Genomic DNA, 8,491 nt, shown 5'->3' with positions numbered 1-8,491 from the left:
TTCTTTCTAAACAGTAACGGGGATATTTTTCAAATATTAGACATAGGGGTTCAGACCTCTGGATGCCCATTCAGGTGTAAAGTCTTGGCATACTGTTGAATTTATGTTAAGCCAGCTCATTACCATTGAACAATAGCCAGTGAATTGGCTATTGTTCAAAGAAATCACTTATCAAAGGCCATGCCCAATAAAAACAAACTGTTAGTGCAAAGTTTTGAAGTGTACAAAAGAAGGATTAAGGAAGAAGGATGTTTTTGCAGTTAATGTGTAAGATTAAGAGATGAGAGATCTGGTTTTTATTAAAGGGGGTCTCGCTATCATGTTAGGCAAGCTGTATAAAATCCCTGCATTTTCTTTTCCCTCTGAATAAGATGGGAATAATACTATTTTCCTACCGGGTGCAGAGGTTTAGATCACTTTGGCCCTAACGCTTACAATGCCCACCACCAAGATGTCTATGAAGCACGGGCTGAAAGAAAAAAATAACCAACCACATCCAACTGACTGAATTTTTAAACTTGAATTAATTGGCTTTCATCCAACTTCCAAAACCCAAACCGACTACACACCATTGGGCTAAGAATAAGCATGAGCAATGACACTCTACAGGGCAATTTTCTGGAGAGGCTGGAAACCCTGGGAGAGGGGCTGGAGATGAGAGCACCTCCTCAACCGTGACTGCACGGCTGCGCCTATGACAATCTCATTAATTTTGCACTGTGCACAGCATCCCAGGGGTGGCTGGAGCCCGGGGTGCGCTCTGCACCCCCACCACTCCCACCAGCTCTCATGGTCCTGCCCTGCACACCCACGTGCGGTCAGGGTTTCAAGGCATTAAATTGCATTGATGCAGCTGAGACCTCCGTGGTCCCCCAGAGGTAACCAAGTTTCAACCTTCTGCCTCCTTGGAGCAAGCTGGTACGTTGTGCCCTTTCCAGCAAGAGGAGCGGCTTTTCAGTCTCAGTGCTAGATGAACTAGGGGTTTCTGAGGAAAGGCTGAGCCCGAGGCTGAGCTCTGCAAGCTGCAGATGTGCAGATGAGCTTGCTGGGCACAGCTGGGCTGGGAGGGGACAGGACTGCTCTGCTGACGCCTTGCTGAAGTGAAGGGCTTAATTTTCCACGTTTCTAGGGAAATTACTGTGCTGTCTCCTGTATGATTTGCAAAAGGATATAGCACAGAGCCACACTGCCTCCAGAGCCTGATCCTGTGCTTGGTTCTGACATGTTGCAGCTGGAAGTGCTACCCACCACTGTGAAAAATGGCTTTCAGTCATAAAAGAAAAAGAAAAAAGGGGAAAAAAAGTAATCACTTCAGGCTTGGCAAAGCCTTGTAGGAAATTTTCAAGGAGGCCTGTTTCTCCCACACATCCTCTGCATCAACAAGGTTATTATTACAATTTAAGATTACAAACAAATAGCTTTTAGAACATACAACAGGTGATCACTTTGGTTATTAAAAATTGGCCAAGATGTTGTAGATGTTAGACGGGGCTGCTGCATGCCTATAACACCTCCTTTCCCATTACCATGAGCAACACTATGCAATGCTTTGTAAAGTAAAAACACATGCTGGAGCATTAATGATAATAGATGGATAGGCTGAGGTTGCCAACGTGCATTTCTGTGTGTAGGTCAAGCAAGACAGAACAGAAAGAAGAAACATATCAAACAAATACTCTCAAATAATCACCCTCCAAGCAGTAACTGCATATTGAATCAAACCCATGATAGATTCTCTTGCAGACAAATCCTACCCAGAATAGCAACTGAGAAATCCAGCCAAGTACCCAGAAGACCACCCGCTCTACGCACTGTGGGTCAGCTGCTCGTGGGCGGCCACTGCTGCTGTCTTCACCTGCCTCTTGGAGGTCCAAGCTCTCTGTGGTGGGTGTGGAGGGAGGAGATCTCTATTCAACCATGGCCTTGCGATACTCAAAACAATGTTTTGATGATGGTCTGAGGCTTGTCATTGCTCCTGCCATAAAAGCACAGCAGAACATGGAAAACACAAGAGTCCAAATCTCACAGTTACACTGTAATCAAGAAAAGCTCAAATTAAACCTGGAAAAATCCCATCCCGCTCTGTTTTTGCTAAGTTACATGCTATCCAACTGCAGCAAACTGCACAGGCACCTCGCCAGCAGCACTGCAGTGGCTCTGGGGCACAGGCAGCCCCCACGCTCCCAACAGCCCTTCCTCCCCTCTCAGGGAGCAAGGCTGTGGAAGCGCTACCTGGCTGGCTCGCCATGGATGGTTTGAGTCTCGGGGTGGGGGGGGATGGGGACGGAAGTAGACTGCACACTTCCAAATGCTCCAAGACACGCTCTCATGAATCAAACAGCTGAAAATAAAATCCAACAGCCAAATAAGTGGGGCAAGGACTGTGAATCTGTGAGACACTGGAGGAAAGTGTTTTACAGGTCGTCCTTCCTTCCTTCCTCTCCTCCCTTTTTTTTTTCCCCTTTTGACTAAACACACAAGGGTTTTTTGGGACATCGCTTTCCACATCACTCTTGAGCTTGAGTAACCCAGCTTGTGCAAGCAGCCACGCAACTGGCTGTGACAGGGCTGTCTGGTATTGCAGGGGGCCGCTGGGCTGACGTCAGCCCATGACACAGCAGCTCCCACCCTGAAACCTGAATCCTGGGCACTCTCTGCTCCCAGCTACCATATGTGCTGCCTCTTGGGTCGTGCTGGCTGCTTCTGCTAGGTTTGTTTGTGCTGCGCTCTCCCGGCCGGACTCGGTGGGGATGGGCTGTACCGGCAGCACGTATGGACAAAATGAGGAGGAAAAGGAGCCATTCCTGGCACATACTGTGGCCAGCCTGCCCTGGTGCATGGAGAGGGGCCAATTTCAGCCCTTGGCATGCCTTCCCACCACCATCCCTACTCCTGGCAACCCCTCTGCATGAACCCACCTGCCAAGTCTATTGCACCTCTGACACCTGCACACCTCCTGCTCCCAGCAACACCCTCGCAACACTTGTCTTCCCAAACTAAACCCAGGAACCAAATACAGCACAGGGTACAGAAGGAGCATGAAGGCCATTAAGGACCCCCATGTCGAGTACCCACCTTACTGATACCAGCAAATTACAGGCTGAATGTAATCTCTTTGAATGAGAGGTGCCTCGAGACATTGATCATTTGGGGAGGCACAGGGACTGCATATCCTGTGCCAGCATGGTACAAGATAGGGCTTGTCCACAGCTTGGTCACATGTCAAGCGGAGCAAGGGAGAGAAAGCCCTTGGTGCTGATGAAGGCAGACAAAGCCAGCACACTGACACAGGAAGAAGTGAAATGCCGGGGAGGCATTTGGCCTGTCATCACTTAAAACTTGCAAACACAACAGTGGTTATTACCAGAGCCAAACAATAAAACTAGAAAAAATGAAGTCTCCACTAAGATAATTGCTGAATCAAAACATCTACAAAAAGTAAAAGTTTTGCTCTTCCTTAATTGAAAAAGCTTGGCTTCCACGGCACATATCTTGTCTCAACTGTTTTAACACCTTGTGCCACATGGTACAGAACGAGGTGGCTCAGCAGCTCAAGCAGGCTGTCAGAGAGCTGCAGCTAACCGTGGCCAAAAGTCCAAGTTTGTGAGAACCCTAAACCTCTTGAAATCTGGTTTCACTCTGATTTGCAACAAAAGCTAATATTTGCAAAATTTCTCATGACACAAAATGGTTTTCCCATCTAAAAAGAATATCTGGTAAACATCAGCATCAGGAATTTCTGCAATCAGCTCTTCCCCCTACAAAGCCCAGTAGCTCTGAATTAAATCAAGACGAAAAAACACAGTGAGATTGTCAGGGAACCTCTGCTCCCATCCCACCTCTTCCCCTTGTCTCCCAGCTCGTGCAGACAGGCTAGAAACCCTCACAGCCTAGCTTAGGTCAGGGTTGTAGGTTTTGGGGGGCCAGGCTGCAGGGCTGGGACCCCAGTGCCATCCTCAGTGTGAAGCCACTGAACCTACAGGTGAAACCAGCTGGTGACCAAACCACCCCCGCCAAGACCAGTGAGTACCCAGCAGGACCCTCAGCAGAGCCCAGGCATTTGGCGTCTGATCCACTGAATCTCTTCTGGTGGGGCCAGAACCAATTTGATTAATTGTCTTCCAACCGTTCAACTCACTTCTGGAAAGTACATCTACATTTTTAAGCAGTGGCTGGACGGGCAGGAGGCCATTTAGGCCAACACAACAACCACTGTACCCAATGGGTAAGGAAGCCCTGGGAAGTGGAATATCAATGCCATGAAATGCTGCATTTGATCTACAGCACAAGGTTTCATAACACTCATTTACTTCATCCCAGTTATTTACACCCATCCCTGCAACCATTACCAGTTTGCCTACAGCGGTGTTTGAAGGAAGCTGCTCTTGATGCCATTCCTAACACATGTGGTTGCCCTGCAAGGATGTTTCCATCTAATATGACCAACAAATAAGGGAGGAACACAACCAAGATCTGATTTCTTAGATCCACTGCCAGCCTGGAAACAAAACTTCCAGCCACTGGGATGGCCAAAACATGTTCCCTTTGTACTCACTGCACGCTCAGAATTACGTCTCTCTTAATGTTGTCTGTTCTGGGAGTTTCCTTGATTATAATCTCATTGGTTTGTTTTAATTGAGAATCTCTGGGACATTTTAAGGCCATTCTGGTAAAGCAAAAGCAAGAACACAAATCATGGTTCCACTCCAACCGTATGCCAGTGAAGCTTCAGATGCAAAAAGCAACATGGGAACACCACAGCTCAGGTATCTTTCTCCATCACCAGTGAGTGAAGGACTCACATGCTGCACTGCTGCTTTGCCAGGCAGGAGAGGGCAGCTGCCTGCACAGGAAAGCAGGGCAGAGCATGCAGCCATGCTCCCCCGGGCTTGCCGGAGTTTGTGCTCCCTGGCTTGGAGCACCGCTGGAGGAAACAGCCCGGCACACAGCACACTGCTGGCAGTGGCATTTGCTCAGCCGCGGTATCTATCTGAAGAGAGAAGTCCAACAAGCCACGCATGCTCATTGCCAAAATCTAGGGCAGGCAATAACCGTTATTGCGTCCTGGCCACGCTAAACCTGATACGTACTTTCCTAGCTCTGGTTTTCGGCAACAATAAATGCAGAGGAGGAAAGCCTTCCCTCCACAGTGAGGTCAAAGACCCGTCCACGGGAACAGGCAGGTGTTTAATGACAGCAACCACGTGCCCAGGCCCAGGACCGAGGCACACTACCAACAGTATCAATGAGCTGGCGAGCACATGCACTGTACCCATGAGACACAGCGTGCTCGCCCCGGCTCACCGGCAGCCACATCCCAGAGGAGGCCAGCTCCAGCGGCCCTGCTCCTGGTGCCATGGGGTGTCTCCCTGAGGCGTCCCGCTCCTAGCCCTCAAAACTGCCCCTCTTTCCCCAAAGCGGCCTTGACTCTCCCCGCAGCCGATGAACTCAGGGGACAGATGGTGCAGGCAGGCTCCAGCTGCTGTAGGGCAGTTCAGAGCAGGGGTCAGCTGGGGGCAGCCCTTGGGGAGGCCAGCAGTAGGATGGGGTTCCCAGGCAGCCTGGAGAAAGGATTACAGACAAGCATTTATGGCCCAGGCACCTGATTCAGTCACTCATGTGAAGGCCATGAGTGAGATGGACTCTGGCTGGAGGCTGATGACAGCCCTCCCACGTCTGCAGCCTCCAAACAACCAGCACAACACTGGTGGGTGTGAACAGATAAACTATGAGATCTAAGGAGAGATTAGGCTGCAGTTTAATATTTTGTTTCATATAAATGTAGTATCACTCTAAGCTGCAGTCAGCCATCCCACCAGCTGGTAATTCTCAGGCCCTAGAAAAATTCTTCCATATAGATCAAAAGGGGCACTGAAGACACTGCTGCTTACCCCCGAGGCTTTTCCTTACTGGTGCTCAGACAAACACTGGGATTTAAAGCTGAGCTTTGCTGCCAGGTAAGTCATCCTGTTCCCTCCTCCTGGAAGCACCACAGCAGTGGCAGGGCACAGCCCTTTGCCCACAGCAGAGGCACAGAGCTCCCTGCACACCCTCCTGTCCCCACACCACAGGTCCCGATTGGACCCTTCTCCTGCAACCAGCTGTGAGACCCGATGAGCATCATCTGCAGGACAGTGAGGAAGGGAACAGGGAAGGAGAAGTGGTGATGCTGGAATATGAATTTGGAGCCAAGAAGAGATGCTCTGATAATGCTCGCTCTTGGGCAGCCCAGCACTGCCCAAAAGCCCTCTCCTGAGGCAGACTTTGGAGCTGGCAGTGCAAAAGGCAGCCGCTTGGCTGACGTACGCTGCCTGCAGTGGTAGCAGGGTGTTTCCCTGCCATGCAGGGATCAAGGGTGACCGGGGGCTGTGTGGAGCTCTGCAGAGACCTTTGGTCACCCCCGCCCAACAGGAATGCTCGCTGTCACCGTGTGAAGAAAGAGACGAAGGTAGCCCAGGCACAGGGCAGGCCACCATCAAGGAGTCACAGCTCCAACTACACCCCTTCCCACCCCAAACACTGAACTGCAGAGAGATGATGCAGGACCTGCACTTGTCTCCACGCCACACCCACCAGGGATGATCCCAGCCACCAGCACATCACAGCCAGTTACGTGCACTAGGGGTGGGATGACCCTGAACACCACCTCCTCCCTCCACCTCTCCTGCCACTACCTTGGGACTGACAGTGAGCTAAGGCAAGAAGAGGAGGTGGGATTTTCTCTTCTTCCTCCACACCAAGGCGCTGTATCCCAGCTATGCCAACAGGAGGGGGGTTCCTTCAGAACAAGGGACATCTTCCCACTTCCAGTCAGTTGTCAGGGCATCTCTCATCCTATCTTCAAGTTTTGGAAAGCAAGGATCGATCTTTTACCAGCTATGACAGCTAAAAGCCCCAATGTTTCCAATCTGCTCCATGCCTACTGAGGCCTGCTCGCTACCAGGTTCCTTCTGATGCCAAGATGCAACTTGAGATGATCCCAATTAAAGATGTGCGGCTGTCACAATTTCAGCTGCACAAATGAAATGAGAAAACTAATGGTGTCACCCACCATCTGCAGGAACAAATTTACAAACCTAATCACCTCCCAGCACAGCCAGGCTGCCAGTGCCTGAAGGAGGGTGATAGGGGAAAAGAAAGCTTTTGGGACTCTTAAAGAATATTAATTCACACTGATAGGAATTGGATCTGTCCTTGTCTGTAATCAGCAGCGGAACTGAGATCCTGAACTGGAATATTAATGCAAGTGCTCCATGGGAGATGGGAGCCTCTTAAAACCTCTCTCAAATTATGAGAATTAAACATTAGAGGAGCAGCACAGCAAACTGCAATGCAGTTGTGGTGTCGGGAGGAGTCTGATGTTTAGAGGAGGTTGAGAAATTCAGTGGAACTATCACTGACTCCTGATAGTGCCCAGGACTACAGATCCCTACTGACCACTACCCAACATATTGATTTTTCCCTCCAGGCACCCTCCTAAACCTGCGTGTGACCCCTGTTTCTCCTGTAAAAGAAAATGGAATTTTTAATCCTAGGTTGATCAGGTGCATCCTCTGTGCTTAATGAAACCTATTACATGGAAAGAGGAGAGGAATCCCTATTTTGACAGTTGTATTTTGCTATTCTGTATAACTACTGTTATGTTTTAGGGGCAGGGAAATACCTCTGACATCTTTTCATTGAGGTACGAAGGATTTGAGGTCTTCAGCTTGAGATACGGCACTGAAAACAAGCAGCTGTTCCTGGAAATAAAGCTGATGGGGAGTGCCTGATGCTGAGAGAGGGACAGATCCAGGACACTATTTGCTGCTGAAGCCTTTGGCAGAAGAGGGGCCAGACTATGAGTTATCACCCTGAGGAATACACTGCAGGTGTCAGGCATGCCTTTTGATAGGCGTTTTGTCGTCTCTCATTAGTTTTTTCCCTCCATCACATGTTTGGCTGCAGGGGTTACAAAGCAGCAGAGCACCTCCATGGCACTGAGCCACTGCAGGGATGAACCAGCCTCATGCTGAGAGGAAGTCCACAGCCAGATCTGCAGCAGGCTGAATGGGAATGCATTGTACTCCCTCCAGGTTTCTTACTGAGGGCCAGATAGGGCACTCAGGTCATTCCTGTACATCCCACCCATCCTCAGGAAGTTGCTGCTGCCAAGTGCTTGGTGCCTGCTAGCAAGCAGCAGCCCAAGGCAAGGATGCAACTCCTGGATTTAACGTATCAGGACCCATAAGAGTGGATGAAAAAAATGAGTTTTCACCTCCCTGAGGGAAAACGAAAGGTCCTGGCGAGCCTTGCATGAAAACACTTACTGGAGAAGACGACAAAAGCAAAGGCTCGTTAGGAACACATGCAAGTTGGGCAGCTCTGCACAAGCTGAGCCCCCAGCCCTGACGGTGCACACTTTTGCTCTACTCCCGCATGTCACATGCCAGCCAGCCTGTCAAACCAACATGACTAATATTTGGAGGTTTGTTCAAGGTTCACTAGCAAA

This window comes from Phalacrocorax aristotelis, chromosome 7 (genome assembly GCF_949628215.1).
Source record: "Phalacrocorax aristotelis chromosome 7, bGulAri2.1, whole genome shotgun sequence".
NCBI lineage: Eukaryota > Metazoa > Chordata > Aves > Suliformes > Phalacrocoracidae > Phalacrocorax > Phalacrocorax aristotelis.
Note: the sequence above shows the minus strand (reverse complement) of the source record.